General features: G+C 50.0%; 1 protein-coding gene across 1 annotated transcript in view; it reads right to left on the bottom strand.

Moving 5' to 3' along the window:
- LOC121854749 overlaps positions 1–20,721 on the bottom strand; it is a gene marked incomplete at its 3' end in the record, with an annotated part of 94,971 nt that extends 74,250 nt beyond the window's left edge. The window contains 1 exon segment of the mRNA XM_042349488.1: positions 20,672–20,721.
- Between the last annotated feature and the right edge of the window lie 2,090 nt (positions 20,722–22,811).

Raw genomic sequence — 22,811 nt, 5'->3', positions numbered from 1 at the left:
GTGTGGTGTATACCTCACGACACAACACCATCCCTTGCAGCTTCAGGTTACGACACGACAGCGGTGTAGTGTATTGACCTCACGACACACCATCCCTTGCAGCTTCAGGTTATGACACGACAGCGGTGTAGTGTATTGACCTCACAACACAACACCATCCCTTGCAGCTTCAGGTTACGACACGACAGCGGTGTAGTGTATTGACCTCACGACACAACACCATCCCTGCAGCTTCAGGTTACGACACGACAGCGCTCTAGTAAAGTATGAGCTTAGGACACGACAACATCCGCCCCCCTTAGTTGTTTCAGGGTTAGACACGACACCATAAGGCCAGGCAGGGGTACAACACGGAAAAGCGCCAATGTGTGTGTGTGTGTGTGTGTGTGTGTGTGTGTGTGTGTGTGTGTGTAGTGCATCTTGTCGCTGGCAAGGAAGTTGGATGACCTGAATCAACAGTGGCCGCAGGAGAACTGTCTGACGAAGGCCAACATGCCACTCCCCCCCCCCACAGGTTAAGACTGCTGAGGACAGCAGCGACGACTGAGGAGGACTACTGGAGGAGGGACGAGTCTCAAGGGTCGTCCTCAGGTTGTGGAGGAGATGACGAGGATAACAGTAAGGGAGGACAACACATTAGGGTTAATCATGACGTAAAGAATAGACCAGGGAGGGAGGGGAGGAGGTGAGGGAGGTGAGGGAGGAAGGAGGAAGGAGGGGAGGTGAGGAGGATGAGGGAGAGAGGGAGGAAGGAGGGAGGTGGAGGGAGGAGGGAGGTGAGGAGGATGAGGGAGGAGAGGGATGAAGGAGGGAGGTGAGGGAGGAGGGAGGTGGGAGGGAGGATGGAGGGGGGTGAGGGATGAAGGAGGAGTATGGAGGAGGGAGGAGGGAGGATGAGGGGTGGGAGGGATGAAGGAGGGAGGTGAGGGGAGGAGGGAGGTGAGGAGGATGGAGGGAGAGAGGGAGGAAGGAGGAGATGAGGAGGATGAGGGAGGAGAGAGAGGGATGAAGGAGGAGGGTGAGGGAGGTGAGGGAGGTGGGAGGGAGGATGAGGGGAGGGTGAGGGGAGAGAGGGATGAAGGAGGGAGGGAGGGAGGAAGGAGGGAGGACAGAGAGGGGATGAAGGAGGGAGGTGAGGGAGGATGAGGGAGGTGAGAGAGGGATGAAAGAGGGAGGTGAGGGAGGATGAGGGAGGTGGAGGGAGAGAGGGAGGAAGAGGAGGAGGAGGAGGGATGAGGAGGGAAGGATGAGAGAAGGAGGGAGGATGAGGGAGGTGAGGAGGAGAGGGTGAAAGGAGGAGAGGATGAAGGAGGAGGTGAGGGAGGGAGGAGAGGAGAGGAGGAAGGAATGAGGAGAATGGAGGAGAGAGGAGGGGAGAGAGGGATGAAGGAGGGAGGAGGAGGATGAGGGAGGAGGGAGAGAGGAAAGGAGGAGGTGAGGAGAGAGGGAGGAAGAGGAGATGAGGAGGGTGAGGGAGAGAGGGATGAAGAGGAGGTGAGGAGAATGAGGAGAGAGGGATAAGAGGAAGAGAGGGAGAGATGAGAGGGAAGGGAATGAGGAAAGAGGAGGGGAGAGAAGAGAGGAAGGAGGAAAAGGTGAGGAGAGGATGAAGGAGGGAGGAGTGAAAAGGAGAGAGGAAGAGAGGTGAAAAGGAGGAGGAGGAGAGAAGGAGGAAAAGGAGGAGGAAAAAGGAGAGGTAAGGAGGGAGGGAGGGGAGGATGAGGGGAGGGAGGAGGAAGGGAGGGAGGTGAGGAGAGGGGATGAGGGAGGTGAGGGAGAGAGGGAGGAAGGAGGGAGTGGAGGATGGGAGGAGGAGAGGAAGGAGGGAGGTGAGGGAGGATGGAGGAAAGAGGAGGAGGGAGGTGGAGGGAGGAAGGAGGGAGGTAAGGGAGGGAGGGAGGGAGGTGAGGGAGAGAGAGAAGGAGGGACATGTCATCCCCACAGCCTCAAACTGTGGTGGAGGGTGGTGAAGGAAGGGTGAGTAGGGATGGAGTAGTGATGGAGAGGAAGAATGGTGGTGGGAGTGGTGTGGAAGGTAGGGGAGGAAGTGTTGGGGGGGAAAAAGAGGAGGCAGGGGGATGGCAAGGGTGATAAAAAGAATGAAAGGAGGGAAAGTGATGGCAGTGTGGAGTGGTGAAAGGGGGTGATGGGAAGTGTTGGAGTGGTAAGAGGCAGTGTTGAGGTGGAGGAAGATGGGGCAGTGTTGGAGTGGTGAGGGTGATGGGGCATGGGAGGAAGGGGGTGATGGGCAGTGTTGGAGTGGTGAAAGGGGGATGGGGCAGTGAGGAGAAAGGATGAAAGGAGGTGATGGGCAGTGTTGGAGTGGTGAAAGGGGGTGATGGGGCAGGATGGAAGTGTGTGATGGGGCAGTGTTGGGAGGAAAGGGTGATGGGGCAGTGTTGGAGGTGAAAGGGGTGATGGGGCAGTGTTGGAGTGGTGAAAGGGGTGATGGGGCAGTGTTGGAGTGGTGAAAGGGTGATGGGGCAGTGTTGGAGTGGTGAAAGGGGTGATGGGGCAGTGTATGGAGTGGTTAGATGCAGGTTAAGGGTAGGGGCAAGGATGGGCAGTGTTGAGTGAGGCAGTGTGAAGGTGAAAGGGGTGATGGGGCAGTGTTGGAGTGAAAGAGGATTAAAGGTGTTGGAGTGGTGAAAAGGAGTGATAGCGTGTTGGAGGAAGGGGGTGATGGGGGCAGTGTTGGAGGAAAGAGGGTGATGGGGCAGTGTTGGAGTGGTGAAAGGCAGATGTGGGATGAAAGATGAGCAGTGTTGGATGGGAAGGGGTGATGGGGCAGTGTTGGAGGGGGGAAAGAGGGTGATGGGGCAGTGTGGAGGTGAAAGGGGTGATGGGGCAGTGTTGGAGTGGTGAAAGAGGGTGATGGGGCAGTGTTAGAGGAGAGGAAAGAGTGATAAAGGGGCAGTGTGGATGGTGAAACAAAGTGTTGGAGGGTGAAAGGGGTGATGGGGCAGTGTGGGAGGGAAAGAGGGTGATGGGAGTGCAGTAAGCAGTGGATGGTGAAAGGGGTGATGGGCAGTGTGATGGAGAAAGTGATGGGGCAGTGTTGGATGTGAAAGGGGGTGATAAATGTTGGAGGCAGAAAGATGGGGCAGTGTTGGAGGAATGGGGTGATGGGGCAGGTAGGAGCAAGGAAAGGAGGGATGGGGCAGTGTTGGAGTGGTGGAGAAGAGAAGGAGAAGGAGAGAAGAGGGCAGGTCAATGGAGAGAACAACAGTGATGCCAGATAAGCCACGGAGCTACACAGTGAGCCACCTACCACCTCACACGTTCCTCAACCTTCGCTGTTATTCTCACCGGAAATCAAAACATTACACATACACCAACACTACTACTGATAATAACTAACATGAATAACACGTCAAAATAACAATAACAATTAATTTTACCACTATATCTACTAATATACTACTACTACTACTACTACTACTACTACTACTACTACTACTACTACTACACACACATACACATATATATATATAATAAAAATAAAAATAATAATACAGATAAAGTTGTTTTGGTTGTTGCACTGAGATGTGTGTTGTGTGTGATGTTGACAATACCGCTTGAGGATTCTGCCGTGTCATAAGCCCACAACAGCGAGGAATTAAATCGCTGTATAAGTCTCTCTCTCTCACGACAAACACTTGTTTTGGCTTAAGTCTTACTCAGGATGATCCTGCAGTCGAGCCCACCGACACACTCCCACCGTCTCAAGTGTGTAGAGTGCGTCAGGGGAGGCTCTCTTCAATATGTCTGCCTTTATGTCTGTGTAGTTCTAAGTCAATTTATGTCTTCATGTCTGTCTCTATCTCAGTGTCAACACGTCAGTCTCTAGGCATCTATCTGTCTCACGCCGCCGGTGTAAGACCAGGAGCTTGAGAGTATTACACACACACACACACACACACACACACACACACACACACACACACACACACACACACACACACACACACACACACACACACACACACACACACACACACACACACACACACACACACACACACACACACACACACACACACACACACACACACACACACACACACACACACACACACACACACACACACACACACACACACACACACACACACACACACACACACACACACACACACACACCATTGTTGTACCCTAGACAAATAAAACAAAATATCACTTATGTTAAACGTATTTATGAACCTTTGAGAATCCGCGTCCTTTTTCCCTTGTAACGAGATTAAATAATACGGAAGTGGCTAATTTATGACACGACACCTCTACCATCCCGACACCATTATCACCATCCCCACACCATTACCACCCCCACACATCACCATCCTCACACCATTACTTCTACCCCCCCACACATCACCATCCCCACACCATTACTTCTACCCCCACACACACATCATCACCATCCACCCATTACTTCTACCACACACATATCATCACCATCCCCACACCATTAAAACACACACACCCCCCACACACACACACTTTTCCCCAACAGAGTCAAATATCATTACCAAGGAGGTATAAAGGTCTCCCCACCACGACTTTTGCATCGCCAGTTTACATTAACAATATTTAATACACCACAAACCTGATTTAACACTTTTTTTCCACTCCAGTATTATTTTTCAACATTTTTCCACTTTAATGATATTATTATTATTATTATTATTATTATTATTATTTTAACTGGATACATTTATTTTTTAGGGAAATATTGATGTTGGAGAAATGTTATTAATCCTCTCTCTCTCTCTCTCTCTCTCTCTCTCTCTCTCTCTCTCTCTCTCTCTCTCTCTCTCTCTGACACAGACAAATTTCACACTCGCCAAATCACACAATGACGTAATACTGTTTATTATTATTATTATTAATTAAACACTGTAGTTTTTTTGTTCGCTGCTGTTGTTGTCTTTGTTGCTGTTATTGTCTTTGTCGTTGTTAGTGTTATGTCTGCTGCTGTTATTATTGTTCGCTGCTGTTATTATTATGTCTGCTGCTGTTATTATTATGTCTGCTGCTGTTATTATTATGTCTGCTGCTGTTATTATTATGTCTGCTATTGTTATGTCTGCTTATTGTTATGTCTGCTGCTGTTATTATTATGTTTGCTGATGTTATTTATTATATTTGCTGTTAGTGTCTTTGTCAATGTTGTTATTGTTGTCGTTGTTTGTTTTTTGTTATGTTTGTTGTTATTATTGTTGTGGGTATGTTGTTGACAGCTAGGCGTCTCTATACAGTGCCATACTCTACACACTGTTGACAGCTTGGCGTCTCTATACAGTGCCATACTCTACACACTGTTGACAGCTTGGCGTCTCTATACAGTGCCATACTCTACACACTGTTGAAGTAGCCGTCTCTATACAGTGCCATACTCTCCACTGTTGACAGCTAGGCGTCTCTATACAGTGCCATACTCTACACACTGTTGATAGCTAGGCCCTAGTGCCATACTCTACACACTGTTGACAGCTAGGCTCTCTATACAGTGCCACCTACACACACTGTTGACAGCTAGGCGTCTCTATACAGTGCCATACTCTACACACTGTTGACAGCTAGGCGTCTCTATACAGTGCCATACTCTACACTGTTGACAGCTAGGTCTCTATACAGTGCCATACTCTACACACGACAGCTAGGCCCCCTATACAGTGCCATACTCTACACTGTTGACAGCAGGCGTCTCTCAGTGCCAACTCTACACACTGTTGACAGCTAGCGTCTCTATACAGTGCCAACTCTACACACTGTTGACAGTTTACGTCTCTATACAGTGCCATACTCTACACACTGTTGACAGCTAGGCGTCTCTATACAGTGCCATACTCTACACACTGTTGACAGCTTGGCGTCTCTATACAGTGCCACTCTACACACTGTTGACAGCTTGGCGTCTCTATACAGTGCCATACTCTACACACTGTTGACAGATGCCACAGCCATCCACACACTGACACATGGCCAGTGCCATACTCTACACACTGTTGACAGCTAGGCGTCTCTATACAGTGCCACTTACACACTGTTGACAGCTTGGCGTCTCTATACAGTGCCATACTCTACACACTGTTGACAGCTAGGCGTCTCTATACAGTGCCATACTCTACACACTGTTGACAGCTAGGCACTCTATACAGTGCCATACTCTACACACTGTTGACAGCTAGGCGTCTCTATACAGTGCCATACTCTACACACTGTTGACAGCTTGGCGTCTCTATACAGTGCCATACTCTACACACTGTTGACAGCTAGGCGTCTCTATACAGTGCCATACTCTACACACTGTTGACAGCTAGGCGTCTCTATACAGTGCCATACTCTACACACTGTTGACAGCTAGGCGTCTCTATACAGTGCCATACTCTACACACTGTTGACAGCTAGGCGTCTCTATACAGTGCCATACTCTACACACTGTTGACAGCTAGGCATCTCTATACAGTGCCATACTCTACACACTGTTGACAGCTAGGCGTCTCTATACAGTGCCATACTCTACACACTGTTGACAGCTTGGCGTCTCTACAGTGCCATACTCTACACACTGTTGACAGCTTGGCGTCTCTATACAGTGCCATACTCTACACACTGTTGACAGCTAGGCGTCAATATACAGTGCCATACTCTACACACTGTTGACAGCTAGGCGTCTCTATACAGTGTCATACTCTAACACTGTTGACAGCTAGGCGTTATGTGCCATACTCTACACACTGTTGACAGCTAGGCGTCTCTATACAGTGGCATATACACACTGTTGACAGCTTGGCGTCTCTATACAGCGCCATACTCTACACACTGTTGACAGCTTGGCGTCTCTATACAGTGCCATACTCTACACACTGTTGACAGCTTGGCGTCTCTATACAGTGCCATACTCTACACACTGTTGATGTGCTAGGCGTCTCTATACAGTGCCATACTCTCTACACACTGTTGACAGCTTGGCGTCTCTATATGTGCCATACTCTACACACTGTTGACAGCTTGGCGTCTCTATACAGCAGTGCCATACTCTACACACTAAGTTGACAGCTTGGAGTGTCTCTATACAGTGCCATACTTACACACTGTTGACAGCTTTCTATGTCTCTATACAGTGCCATAGCACTCTACACACTGTTGACAGCTAGGCGTCTCTATACAGTGCCACATACTCTCACACACTGTTGACAGCTAGGCGTCTCTATACAGTGCCATACTACACACTGTTGACAGCTTGGCGTCTCTATACAGTGCCATACTTCCACACTGTTGATACAGCTAGGCGTTCTATACAGTGCCATACTCTCTACACACTGTTGACAGCTAGGCGTCTCTATATGCGCCATACTCTACACACTGTTGACAGCTTGGCGTCTCTATACAGTGCCATACTCTACACACTGTTGACAGCTTGGCGTCTCTATACAGTGCCATACTCTACACTGTTGACAGCTTGGCGTCTCTATACAGTGCCATACTCTCCACACTGTTGACAGCTAGGCGTCTCTATACAGTGCCATACTCTACACACTGTTGACAGCTAGGCGTCTCTATACAGTGCCATACTCTACACACTGTTGACAGCTAGGCGTCTCTATACAGTGGCATACTCTACACACTGTTGACAGCTAGGCGTCTCTATACAGTGGCATACTCTACACACTGTTGACAGCTAGGCGTCTCTATACAGTGCCATACTCTACACACTGTTGACGGGCTGCATCACACCCAACCCCTGTCTCTTGTCTCTATAAAGTGCTGCAAGTATTAAGTGCTGACAACTTCCATAACATCGAACTTAAGTACTCAAGTGTTTTGATAATTGCCTAGCACCACAATGGCCACTGTCGTCTGATGATGATAGTAATAATTATAATAATTTGATTCCTTCTTGGCTTAAATACTTTTAATAATAATAATTTTACGATTACTACTATTATTTACTACTACTTTTACTACTACTATTATTATATACTACTACTAATAATTTTACTACTACTACTACTTTTACTACTACTACTGACCCCTAGCAGCTCCCAAAAGTTTTCGTCCCTGTGAATTTAAAGACGCAAACAGGAAGCACATACACGGTGCAAAAGCAGGAGTTAAAAGCAACAAGAACGAGCAGGAAGGAGATGCAGGAAGCGCGCGCACGCACACACGCACGCACACACACACACACACAGACGTTGGTCCTTTCCCCACAGTCTGGCCAGATTCCAATATTAATTTGCATAGTTTGCATGGTTTGTCGCAGCTGGCAGACACGCGTCTTGTGCACCCTCTCACGCACAGGCACGCATGCACGCAGGCACACACACAGGGCTAACGTAACTACATAATGATATGAGTACCTTATGTCATTCAGTTGGACACACACACACACACACACACACACACACACACACACACACACACACACACACACACACACACAGCCATCACTGGGGAAACCTCATGAAAATACACCAGTTATTACTGCCTGTCCAAACAACCTGAAGCTCAGTACACGTACGGCCTCTGTTGTCCCGTTAATATACTGTTGTGAGGCTCACTCCCTCCCTCCCTGTTAACTGGTTTACTGTTTCCCTCCCTCCAAATTCCCCCCTTTCTCTCCCTGTTAACGGGTAAACTGTCTCCCTCCTTCCCTGTTAACAGGTCAATTCATCTCCTCCCCTCCTGTTAACAGGAAACTGTCTCCCTCCTCCACATAAACAGGTCCAATTGTCTCCCCTCCCTCCCTGTTAACGGGTAAACTGTGTCCCATCCTCCCTGTTAACGGGGAAACTGTCTCCCTCCACCGTTGACAGTAACACTTATATTTTGTGCAGCGCGACAGGAAGTTTAGACAGAGACCGACCCGAAAATCTATATCTTGATATAGACAGGTGATATTATATTCACCGTGTAGTATGACAGCAGTTAGACAGAAACAGACAGAAACAGGTGTAGCTTGGGTAGACAGAACGACATATATTCATCGTTTAACTGACAGAATAGACAGTGACGGAAGATTTTGTAACCCCAAATAAGTTAAGACAGAAACAATAAATCGCCTGACAGATGAACAGACTGACAGATACAACGTGTAGACTGAGTGTACGGCCAAAATACTGTTTAATCTGACAGGAGAGACAGAAACAATGGTAACCTGACTGGGGGAGCTTGACAGAAACATATCAGTGTAATCATGTCAACACAGGAGTCATGTCAGTGTGGTCATGTCAACAGAGGAGTCATGTCAGTGTGGTCATGTCAACACAGGAGTCATTTCAGCGTGGTCATGTCAACAGAGGAGTCATTTCAGCGTGGTCATGTCAACAGAGGAGTCATGTCAGCGTGGTCATGTCAACAGAGGAGTCATGTCAGCGTGGTCATATCAACAGAGGAGTCATGTCAGTGTGGTCATATCAACAGAGGAGTCATGTCAGTGTGGTCATATCAACAGAGGAGTCATGTCAGTGTGGTCAGGTCTCCAGGCCGGGGCAGGAGAGTAAATACGGTGTGTTGCCTTAATGTGGTGTGCTTGTACGGGCACCAGCTTGTTCACTTGTAATACATGGTAGTGACTGTCTGCTGCTGCTGTTGGCTGTCTGCTGGTGGTGGTGGTGGTGGTAATGGTGGCTGCCTGGTGGAGGGTAGATGGTGGCTGTCTGGTGGTAATGGTGCCTGTCTGGTGGTAATGGTGCCTGTCTGGTGGTGGTAATGGTGGCTGTCTGGTGGTGGTAATGGTGGCTGTCTGTGGTAGGTGTCTGTCTGGTGGTAATGGTATGGTGGCTGTCTGGTGGTGGTAACGGTGGCTGTCTGGTGGTGGTAATGGTGGCTGTCTGGTGGTGGTGGTAGTGGTGGCTGTCTGTGGTGGCTGTCTGGTGGTGGTTGTAATGGTGGCTGCCGATGGTGGTGGTGGTAATGGTGGCTGTCTTGTGGTGGTAATGGTGGCTGTCTGTGGTGGTGGTGGTGGTGGTGGCTGTCTGGTGGTAGTGGTGGCTGTCTGGTGGTAGTGGTGGCTGGTGGTAGTGGTAGCTGTCTGGTGGTAGTGGTGGCTGTCTGTGGTAGTGGTAGCTGTCTTTGTGGTGGTAATGGTGGCTGTCTGGTGGTAATGGTGGCTGTCTGGTGGTAGTGGTGGCTGTCTGGTGGTAGTGGTGGCTGTCTGTGGTAGTGGTGGCTGTCTGGTGATAATGGTGGCTGTCTGGGTAGTGGTGGCTGTCTGGTGGTAGTGGTGGCTGTCTGGTGATATGGTGGCTGTCTGGTGGTAGTGGTGGCTGTCTGGTGGTAGTGGTGGCTGGTTCGGTGGTAGTGGTGGCTGTCTGGTGGTAGTGGTGGCTGTCTGTGGTAGTGGTGGCTGTCTTGTGGTGGTAGTGGTGGCTGTCTGGTGGTAATGGTGGCTGTCTGGTGGTAGTGGTGGCTGTCTGGTGATAATGGTGGCTGTCTGGTGGTAGTGGTGGCTGTCTGGTGGTAGTGGTGGCTGTCTGGTGGTAGTGGTGGCTGTCTGGTGGTAGTGGTGGCTGTCTGGTGATGTAGTGGTGGCTGTCTGTGGTAATGGTGGCTGTCTGGTGGTAGTGGTGGCTGTCTGGTGGTAGTGGTGGCTGTCTGGTGGTAATGGTGGCTGTCTGGTGGTAGTGGTGGCTGTCTGTGGTAATGGTGGCTGTCTGGTGGTAGTGGTGGCTGTCTGGTGGTAGTGGTGGCTGTCTGGGGTAGTGGTGGCTGAAGCCTGGTGGTAGTGGCTGTCTGTGGTAGTGGTGGCTGTCTGGTGGTAGTGGTGGCTGTCTGGTGGTAGTGGTGGCTGTCTGTGGTGGTAGGTGGCTGTGTCTGGTAATGGGCTGTCTGGTGGTAGTGGTGGCTGTCTGGTGGTAGTGGTGGCTGTCTGGTGGTAGTGGTGGCTGTCTGGTGGTGGCTGTCTGTGGTAGTGGTGGCTGTCTGGTGGTAGTGGTGGCTGTCTGTGGTAATGGCTGTCTGTCTGGTGGTAGTGGTGGCTGCCTGGTGGTAATGGTGGCTGTCTGGTGGTAGTGGTGGCTGTCTGGTGGTAGTGGTGGCTGTCTGGTGGTAGTGGTGGCTGTCTGTAGGTGGCTGTCTGTGGTAGTGGTGGCTGTCTGGTGGTAGTGGTGGCTGTCTGTGGTAGTGGTGGCTGTCTGGTGGTAATGGTGGCTGTCTGGTGTTATGCGCTTGTTGAGTTAGGTTAGGTCTAATCAAGATAGTGTACTGTCAATCAAGGCAGGTGTGTGGCGGTCAATCAAGGTACAGGTGTGTACGGTCCAATCAAGGTACAAGTGTGTGACGGTCCAAATAAGGTACAGGTTGTGTGACGATCCAATCAAAGTACAGATGTGTGGCGTTGTGTGGCGGCCAATCAAGGTACAGGTGTGTGGCGGTCCAATCAAGCAAGACGGCTACAGGTACACAAGTTACCATCAATAGAAGAGAAATCCAAAGGTGAATAAATTAGATTCTCTCCTCCGCCCATGAACCAGCGGGGGGAGAGGAGGGAGGGGGGGAGGGAGAGGAGGTGGAGAGGGACGGGGGAGAAGGGGTGTGTGGGGTCCTAGGATGTCTCCCCGGCATCAACTTTTCTTTCATTCTACAAAAAGTTCCTCCTCCTCCTTCATCAGTCAGACCATTACCAAGACGACCTACTGCTGATCATGTGCCAGTCCGATATAATACACATCCACCACAACCCCTCCCCCTCCACCGCGCCCCCACACGAGCTACGCATTCATGGGACGCATTCAGAACGGACAGGACACTGAAAGAACTCACTGAAAAGCTACATACATCACAGACCACCTCCGCCCTCCATGCGACGCAACCTGAAGCAACACACTGCGGAAGATCTATTAAAACGACGTTGAAGAAATAAAACACAAAAAGAAGAGGACGGACAGACAGACAGACAGACAGACAGACACAAAACAAATCACTGAATATATTCCCTATCTCCTCCCCAAGCACAGGTGTCACCACGACCTTTACCTGGGGGAGGTGTCTGAGTCCCCCCACTAAAATCAAATCACTTACCATCTGTCAGTTAATTACAGGTGATACAGACCACTAGACACACTACACCTCACCTGGATTATAAATTTACGTCAACAAGTAGCAACTGTATTCAATTTATAACGCCATACAAGACTCTTTTTTTCATTCAAGTTTATTTATTTTATTTTATTTTTTATTTGTTCAGATCATGATTAGAAACACGAGCTTATTTCACCTGCTGATTAAACCTCCTCACGTTACCTGGGAGGCTAAGTAAGTTAGGTTAGAATATAACTAAAAAAAACATAATTATTTGAAAATATCCTTGACCAGTGTAGCCAACAGCCAGGAACAGTGTAGCCAACAGCCAGAACAGTGTAGCCAACAGTCAGGAACAGTGTAGCCAACAGCCAGGAACAGTGTAGCCAACAGCCAGGAACAGTGTAGCCAACAGCCAGGAACAGTAGCCACAAGGTCTTCCCATCAACTCGGGTGATAGTCATCAACATGTGGAAAAAGATGAAACACGGGGATCAAGAACAAACTATCCAACACTAGTCTCTAAAGTCGAGATTCCCCCTGTCGTGCAGGTGGTGGTGATGACCTCTACAACACTAGGGTCTTTGTGTCCTGGGGGTTCGTCTGCTCCACTTGGCGTGTACCATGCTGGGTCCCTTCAGTGAGTCCTCTATTATACTGAAGACCTGGGAGGATAATGATGGCTGGGAGGATAATGATGGTTGGGGAGGATAATGATGGCGGGAGATAATGATGGCTGGGAGGATAATGATGGCTGGGTAGGATAATGATGGCTGGGGAGGATAATGATGGTTGGGGAGGATAATGATGTTGGGGAGGATAATGATGGCTGGGAGGATAATGATGGCTGGGGAGGATAATGATGGTTGGGGAGGATAATGATGGCTGGGAAGGATAATGATGGCTGGGGAGGAAATGGTGGCTGGGAGGATAATGATGGCTGGGAGTAATGATTGCTGGGGAGATATGATGGCTGGGAGGATAATGATGGCTGGGGAGGATAATGATGGCTGAGGAGGATAATGATGGTTGGGGAGGATAATGATGGCTGGGAGAAAATGATGGCTGGGGAGGATAATGATGGCTGGGGAGGATAATGATGGTTGGGGAGGATAATGGTGGCTGGGGAGGATAATGATGGCTGGGGAGGATAATGATGGCTGGGGAGGATAATGATGGCTGGGGAGGATAATGATGGCTGGGGAGGATAATGGTGGCTGGGGAGGATAATGATGGTTGGGGAGGATAATGATGGCTGGGGAGGATAATGATGGCTGGGAGGATAATGATGGCTGGGGAGGATAATGATGGCTGGGGAGGATAATGGGCTGGGGAGGATAATGGTGGCTGGGGAGGATAATGGTGGCTGGGAGGATAATGTGGCTGGGGAGGATAATGATGGCTGGGGAGGATACATGGCTGGGAGGATAATGATGGCTGGGGAGGATAATGATGGCTGGGGAGGATAATGAGGCTGGGGAGGATAATGATGGCTGGGGAGGATAATGATGCTGGGAGATATGATGGCTGGGGAGGATAATGATGGCTGGGGAGGATAATGATGGCTGGGAGGATAATGATGGCTGGGGAGGATAATGATGGCTGGGGAGGATAATGATGGCTGGGGAGTAATGATGGCTGGGGAGGATAATGATGGCTGGGAGGATAATGATGGCTGGGGAGGATAATGATGGCTGGGAGGATAATGATGGCTGGGGAGGATAATGATGTCGGAGGATAATGATGGCTGGGGAGGATAATGATGGCTGAGGATAATGATGGCTGGGAGGATAATGATGGCTGGGGAGGATAATGATGGCTGGGGAGGATAATGATGGCTGGGAGGATAATGATGGCTGGGGAGGAAAAATGATGGCTGGGGAGGATAATGATGGCTGGGGAGGATAATGATGGTTGGGGAGGATAATGATGGCTGGGGAGGATAATGATGGCTGGGGAGGATAATGATGGCTGGGAGGATAATGATGGCTGGGGAGGATAATGATGGCTGGGGGGAAAATGATGGCTGGGGAGGATACTGTGGAGGTGGGGTGATAGTGGGTGGGGAGGATGGTGGGTGGGAGGATAATGATGGCTGGGGAGGAAAAATGATGGCTGGGGAGGATACTGTGAGGTGGGGTGATAGTGGGTGGGAGGGATGGTGGGTGGGGAGGATGATGGGTAAGAGACTGGGGAGACAAACAGGACGATGATGGGGAAGGATTTGGGACACACACACACACACACACACACACACACACACACACACACACACCAATAAGGACACTTCCTCTCCCTATAACACAAGTACCGGTGTTTAAAATTACTCCCTGGTACATGGACACCCCTGTTACTCCCTGGTACATGGACACTCCCCTGTTACTCCCGGCATGGACACCCCTGTTACCCCTGGTACATGGACACTCCTGTTACCCTGGTACATGGACACTCCTGTTACTCCCTGGTACATGGACACTCCCTGTTACCCCTGGTACATGGACACTCCTGTTACTCCCTGGTACATGGACACTCCCTGTTACTCCTGGTACATGGACACTCTGTTACCCCTGGTACATGGACACCCTGTTACTCCCTGGTACATGGACACCTGTTACTCCCTGGTACATGGACACCCTGTTACTCCCTGGTACATGGACACTTGTTACTCCCTGGTACATGGACACTCCCGTTACTCCCTGGTACATGGACACTCTGTTACTCCCTGGTACATGGACACCCCTACTCCCTGGTACATGGACACTCCTGTTACTCCCTGGTACATGGACACCCTGTTACCCTGGTACATGGACACTCCCTGTTACCCCGGTACATGGACACTCCTGTTACTCCCTGGTACATGGACACCCTGTTACTCCCTGATGGACACTCCCTGTTACTCCCTGGTACATGGACACCCTGTTACTCCCGGTACATGGACACTCCTGTTACTCCCTGGCATGGACACCCCTGTTACTCCCTGGTACATGGACACTCCTGTTACTCCTGGTACATGGACACTCCTGTTACTCCCTGGTACATGGACACTCCTGTTACTCCCTGGTACATGACACTCTTGTTACCCCTGGTACATGGACACCCTGTTACCCCTGGTACATGGACACCCTGTTACCGGTACATGGACACTCCTGTTACTCCCTGGTACATGGACACTCCCTGTTACTCCCTGGTACATGGACACTCCCCTGTTACCCCGTACATGGACACCCCTGCACCCCTGGTACATGGACACTCCTGTTACCCCGGTACATGGACACCGTTACCCCTGGTACATGGACACCCCTGTTACCCCTGACATGGACACCCTGTTACCCCTGGCACATGGACACCCCTGTTACTCCCTGGTACATGACACTTGTTACTCCCTGGTACATGGACACCCTGTTACCCCTGGTACATGGACACTCCTGTTACTCCCTGTACATGGACACCCCCTGTTACTCCCGGTACATGGACACTCCTGTTACCCCTGGTACATGGACACTTGTTACTCCCTGGTACATGGACACTCCTGTTACCCTGTACATGGACACCTCTGTTACTCCCTGGTACATGGACACTCTGTTACCCTGGTACATGGACACTCCTGTTACTCCCTGGTACATGACACTCTGTTACTCCCTGGTACATGGACACTCCTGTTACCCCTGGCATGGACACCCTGTTACTCCCTGGTACATGGACACCCTGTTACCCCTGGTACATGGACACTCCCTGTTACTCCCTGGTACATGGACACCCTGTTACTCCCGGTACATGGACACCCCTGTTACCCCTGGTACATGACACCCCTGTTACTCCCCTGGTACATGGACACCCTGTTACCCTGGTACATGGACACTCCTGTTACTCCTGGTACATGGACACCTGTTACTCCCTGGTACATGGACACCTGTTACTCCCTGGCATGGACACTCCCTGTTACCCCTGGTACATGGACACCCTGTTACTCCCTGTACATGGACACCTCTGTTACTCCCTGGTACATGGACACTCTGTTACTCCCTGGTACATGGACACTCCTGTTACTCCCTGGTACATGACACTCCTGTTACTCCCTGGTACATGGACACTCCCCTGTTACTCCCCGGTACATGGACACTCCTGTTACTCCCTGGCATGGACACTCCCTGTTACTCCCTGGTACATGAGACACTCCCTGTTACTCCCTGGTACATGGACACTCCTGTTACTCCCTGGTACATGGACACTCCTGTTACTCCCTGGTACATGGACACTCCTGTTACTCCCTGGTACATGGACACTCCTGTTACTCCCGGTACATGGACACTCCCCTGTTACTCCCCTGGCATGACACTCCTGTTACCCCCTGTACATGGACACTCCTGTTACCCCGGTAATGGACACCCTGTTACCCCTGGTACATGGACACTCCTGTTACTCCTGGTACATGGACACTCCCTGCCTCGGTACATGGACACCCCTGTTACTCCCGGTACATGGACACCTGTTACTCCCTGGTACATGGACACTCCTGTTACTCCCTGTACATGGACACCCTGTTACTCCTGGTACATGGACACTCCCTGTTACCCCGGTACATGGACACCCTGTTACCCCCTGGTACATGGACACCCCTGTTACTCCCTGGTACATGGACACACTCCCCTGTTACTCCCTGGTACATGGACACCCTGTTACTCCCTGGTACATGGACACCCTGTTACTCCCGGTACATGGACACCCTGTTACTCCCTGGTACATGGACACTCCCTGTTACTCCCTGTACATGGACACCCCTGTTACTCCCTGCACATGGACACCTGTTACTCCCGCACATGGACACTCCCCTGTTACTCCCTGGTACATGGACACTCCTGTTACCCCTGGCATGGACACTCCTGTTACTCCTGGCATGGACACCCCTGTTACTCCCTGGTACATGGACACTCCCTGTTACTCCCTGGTACATGGACACTCCTGTTACTCCCTGGTACATGGACACCTGTTACCCCTGGTACATGACTCCTGTTACTCCCTGGTACATGGACACCCCTGTTACTCCCTGTACATGGACACCCTGTTACTCCCTGGTACATGGCCCCTGTTACTCCCTGGTACATGGACACCCTCACCCCGGTACATGGACACCTGTTACCCCTGGTACATGGACACTCCCTGTTACCCCCTGGTACATGGACACCCTGTTACTCCCTGGTACATGGACACTCCCTGTTACTCCCTGGTACATGGACACCCTGTTATCCCTGGTACATGGACACCCTGTTACTCCTGGTACATGGACACTCCTGTTACTCCCCGGTACATGGACACTCCTGTTACTCCCGGTACATGGACACTCCCTGTTACTCCCTGGTACATGGACACTTGTTACTCCCTGGTACTGGACACTCCTGTTACCTCCTGGTACATGGACACTCCTGTTACTCCCTGGTACATGGACACTCCTGTTACTCCCTGTACATGGACACTCCTGTTACTCCCTGGCATGGACACTCTGTTACTCCCTGGTACATGGACACTCCTGTTACTCCCTGGTACATGGACACCCCTGTTACTCCCTGGTACATGGACACTCCTGTTACTCCCTGGTACATGGACACTCCTGTTACTCCCTGGTACATGGACACTCCCCTGTTACTCCCTGGTACATGGACACCCTGTTACCCCGGTACATGGACACTCCTGTTACCCCTGGTACATGGACACTCCTGTTACTCCCTGGTACATGGACACCCTGTTACTCCCTGGCATGGACACACACTCCTGTTACTCCCTGTACATGGACACCCTGTTACTCCCTGGTACATGGACACCCTGTTACCCTGGTACATGGACACCCCTGTTACTCCCTGGTACATGGACACCCCTGTCACCCCGGTACATGGACACCCTGTTACCCTGGTACATGGACACTCCTGTTACTCCCTGGTACATGGACACTCCCCTGTTACTCCCTGGTACATGGACACCTCTGTTACCCCTGGTACATGGACACCCTGTTACTCCTGGTACATGGACACCCCTGTTACCCCTGGTACATGGACACTCCTGTTACTCCCTGGTACATGACACTGTTACTCCCTGGTACATGGACACTCCTGTTACCCCTGGTACATGGACACCCCTGTTACCCCTGGTACATGGACACCCTTGTTACCCCTGGCATGGACACTCCTGTTACTCCCTGGTACATGGACACCCTGTTACTCTGGTACATGGACACTCCCCTGTTACTCCCTGGCACATGGACACCCTGTTACTCCCTGGTACATGGACACTCCTGTTACCCCTGGTACATGGACACCCCTGTTACTCCCTGGTACATGGACACCCCTGTTACTCCCGGTACATGGACACTCCCTGTTACTCCCTGGTACATGGACACTCCTGTTACCCCGGTACATGGACACTCCCCTGTTACCTGGTACATGGACACTCCCTGTTACTCCCCTGGTACATGGACACTCCTGTTACTCCCTGGTACATGGACACTCCCCTGTTACTCCCTGGTACATGGACACCCTGTTACTCCCTGGTACATGGACACCCCTGTTACTCCCGGTACATGGACACCCTGTTACTCCCTGTACATGGACACCCTCGTTACACCCTGGTACATGGACACTCCTGTACTCCCTGGTACATGGACACTCCTGTTACTCCCTGGTACATGGACACTCCTGTTACTCCCTGGTACATGGACACTCCCTGTTACTCCCCTGGTACATGGACACTCCCTGTTACTCCCTGGTACATGGACACTCCTGTTACCCCTGGTACATGGACACCTCCCTGTTACTCCCTGTACATGGACACCCCTGTTACTCCCTGGTACATGGACACTCCTGTTACTCCCTGGTACATGGACACTCCTCTGTTACCCCTGGTACATGGACACTCCTGTTACCCCTGGTACATGGACACCCCCTGTTACTCCCTGGTACATGGACACCCTGTTACTCCCTGGTACATGGACACCCTGTTACTCCCCTGGTACATGGACACTCCCACTCCCTGGTACATGGACACTCTGTTACTCCCGGTACATGGACACCCTGTTACTCCCTGGTACATGGACACCCTGTTACCCCTGGTACATGGACACTCCTGTTACTCCCTGGCATGGACACCCTGTTACCCCGGTACATGGACACTCCTGTTACTCCCTGGTACATGGACACTCCCCTGTTACTCCCTGGTACATGGACACTCCTGTTACTCCCTGGTACATGGACACTCCTGTTACTCCCTGGTACATGGACACTCCTGTCTCCTGGTACATGGACACTCCCTGTTACTCCTGGTACATGGACACTCCTGTTACTCCCTGGTATGGACACTCCTGTTACTCCCTGGTACATGGACACTCCTGTTACTCCCTGTACATGGACACTCCTGTTACTCCTGGTACATGGACACTCCCTGTTACTCCTGGTACATGGACACTCCTGTTACTCCCTGGTACATGGACTCCTGTACTCTGTACATGGACACTCCTGTACTCCCTGGTACATGGACACTCTGTTACTCCCTGGTACATGGACACTGTTACTCCCTGGTACATGGACACTCCTGTTACTCCCTGGTACATGGACACTCCTGTTACTCCCTGGTACATGGACACTCCCTGTTACTCCTGGTACATGGACACTCCTGTTACTCCCTGGTACATGGACCTCGTTACTCCCTGGTACATGGACCTCCCTGTTACTCCTGGTACATGGACCTCCTGTTACTCCTGGTACATGGACACTCCTGTTACTCCTGGTACATGGACACTCCCTGTTCTCCCTGGTACATGGACACTCCCTGTTACTCCGGTACATGGACACTCCTGTTACTCCCTGGTACATGGACACTCCTGTTACTCCTGGTACATGGACACTCCTCTGTTACTCCTGGTACATGGACCTCTCCTGTTACTCCTGGTACATGGACCCTCTCTGTTACTCCCTGGTACATGGACACTCCTGTTACTCCCTGGTACATGGACACTCCTGTTACTCCTGGTACATGGACACTCCTGTTACTCCCTGGTACATGGACACTCTGTTACTCCCTGGTACATGGACACTCCCTGTTACTCCCTGGTACATGGACACTCCCTGTTACTCCCTGGTACATGGACACTCCTGTTACTCCCTGGTACATGGACACTCCTGTTACTCCCTGGTACACACAAACCGACGGACGCTGCCAACGTCCACCAAACACACCTCACCGCTTTATTGGGACGTTTAAACACAAATGCCAGGACGGGTGATAGTTAGCGTCTGGCGATCCCCCTCCAGGCCCAGGAAATGTTGCCATTGTTGTAGTTCACGTCAGACGAAGGTACGTACGCCTCGCCTCTGCCTACAGTGGCGTTCGTAATAGCACCGGATACTGTGTGATTGAGGTGCAGGTGCGACAGACACAACACCCAACAAGCTCAGCTGATGATAACGAGGTGGTTGGTGAGGTTATTAAAGGCAGGTAAACAGCCAAGGTGTAACATACGAATATTGAGGAGACTTGGGCACGTGAAGCTGAAGGCTGGTGGTGGTGGTGGTGGTTCCCTTGTCTCTCTACCAACACACCCTCACCAACACTCCCTCACCAACACACCCTCACCAACACACCCTCACCAACACACACTCACCATCACACGTTAACCATGGTTCTGTCGAGGGAGGTTTGTCCGGCCAGTCTGTAGAGAAAAGAATTAGTCATTAAGAATCATTGATCAGGTAATAACATGAACAAAAGTTGATCAACTACAATAACTGATCAGAAAATAACATGAACTACAGTTGATCAAATATTGTAATGAGGAACAGAATCAATGATCAAGATATCCTGATCAAATATGAGGTATTACAATTACTATTTATGTGATTAAATGTAAAAAAAAGTGATGGAAATAAAAATGGTGATCAATGTGGTGAGTCAGGTGTGTGTGTTAGAAGGTGAGTCAGGTGTGTGTGTGTTAGAGGTGGTGAGTCAGGTGTGTGTGTGTGTTAGAGGTGGTGAGTCAGGTGTGTGTGTGGGGTGGTGAGTCAGGTGTGTGTGTGTGTTAGAGGTGTGAGTCAGGTGTGTGTGTGTGTTAGAGGGTGGTGAGTCAGGTAGGTGTGTGTGTGTGTTAGAGGTGGTGAGTCAGGTGTGTGTGTGTGTGTGTTAAGGTGGTGAGTCAGGTGTGTGTGTGTGTGTGTGTTATAGGAGGTGAGTCAAGTCTGTCTGTGCGTGTGTGTGTGTGTGTGTTAGAGGGTGGTGAGTCAGGTGTGTGTTAGAGGTGGTGAGTCAGGTGTGTGTTAGAGGTGGTGAGTCCGGTGTGTGTGTTAGAGGTGGTGAGTCAGGTGTGTGTGTGTGTGTGTGTCAGGTTGGTGAGTCAGGTGTGTGTGTGAGTGTCAGAAGTAGTGAGTCAGGTGTGTGTGTGTGTGTGAAGAAGGAATGAATCAGGGAGGTCAGAAGTATGTGTGTCAGCAAAGATGAGTCAGAACTGGTAAGTCAGATGTATCAGGGCTTGTAGGTCAGATATATCCCAGAAGTAGTGAGTCAGGCACCGTTCTTGGCATCCACGGAGGGTCTGGAGTGCCAAAACTTACAAGACCGTGGCACGGCTCCGGATTCTGGCACTGTGAGCGAAATCTGAATCCAAATTACAGAGAAAATGGAATAATCCTCCACATGAGTAATTAAATCCTCCTCCACATGAGTAATTAAATCCTCCACATGAGTAATTAAATCCTCCACATAAGTAATTAAATCCTCCACATGAGTTATTAAATCCTCCACATAAGTAATTAAATCCTCCACATGAGTTATTAAATCCTCCACATCAGTAATTATACCCAGTGAATTGTCCTTTAATCCTACAGAAATAATCCTCGAGTATAATAAATCCTCCTGTAGTTTCCTTTGTAGGATATCTCGCTAATTATGTAGAATATCCAATCCTAAAGTATCCTGATATTCCTTACAGTATAACACATAACATATCCTATTGAAAAGAAACTCCATAACACTTCCTGAACATAACATAACGTAACAAAAAAAATTAACATCTCACAACACAACACAACACAACACAACACAACACAACACAACGCATAACATAACACAACACAACACAACACAACGCAACATAACACAACGCGACATAACACAACACAACACAACATAACACAACGCGACATAACATAACACAACACAACGCAACATAACATAACACAACAAGTCCTTAACATAACATAACACAACATAACATAACACAACAAGTCCTTAACATAACATAACACTTCCTTATAATAATAATGGTTGCTTCGTGTACGAGGATGGCCGGCCCAAGGGCCACCTAGGTGTGAATTTGTTAAAGGTGTAGAAGCTGTCGCCAACACAACAACCACACCCTGAGTTAACGAGTTGCAAGATCCAGTGTCAGGGAATAATCCGAGAAGACCGGACAACTCGCCAACTGCACTGGCTAACCATTACCCGGGAATATACGATCCGCAAGTCGATTAACATCCAGGTTCCCAATTACTGCTGGGTAGACAGAGGCAAATGGCGTAAAGAAACTTGCCCAAAGTTTCACCCTGCCTGGGGATCAGACAGGTCCACTCGCTTACGAGGCAAGGATGCTGACATAACATAACATAACACAACACAACACAACATAACATTTTCCTTTACATAACACAACATAACATAACACTTCTTTAACATAACACAACATAACATAACATAACATAATCTAAGGTGCAACATAGATGAGACAGACGCCTGTTATTTAAGGGGTTGGG

Source organism: Homarus americanus, unplaced genomic scaffold (assembly GCF_018991925.1).
Source record: "Homarus americanus isolate GMGI-L3 unplaced genomic scaffold, GMGI_Hamer_2.0 scaffold53233, whole genome shotgun sequence".
Classification (NCBI taxonomy): Eukaryota; Metazoa; Arthropoda; class Malacostraca; order Decapoda; family Nephropidae; genus Homarus; species Homarus americanus.
Note: the sequence above shows the minus strand (reverse complement) of the source record. Positions and strands in the feature narration are given on the sequence as shown.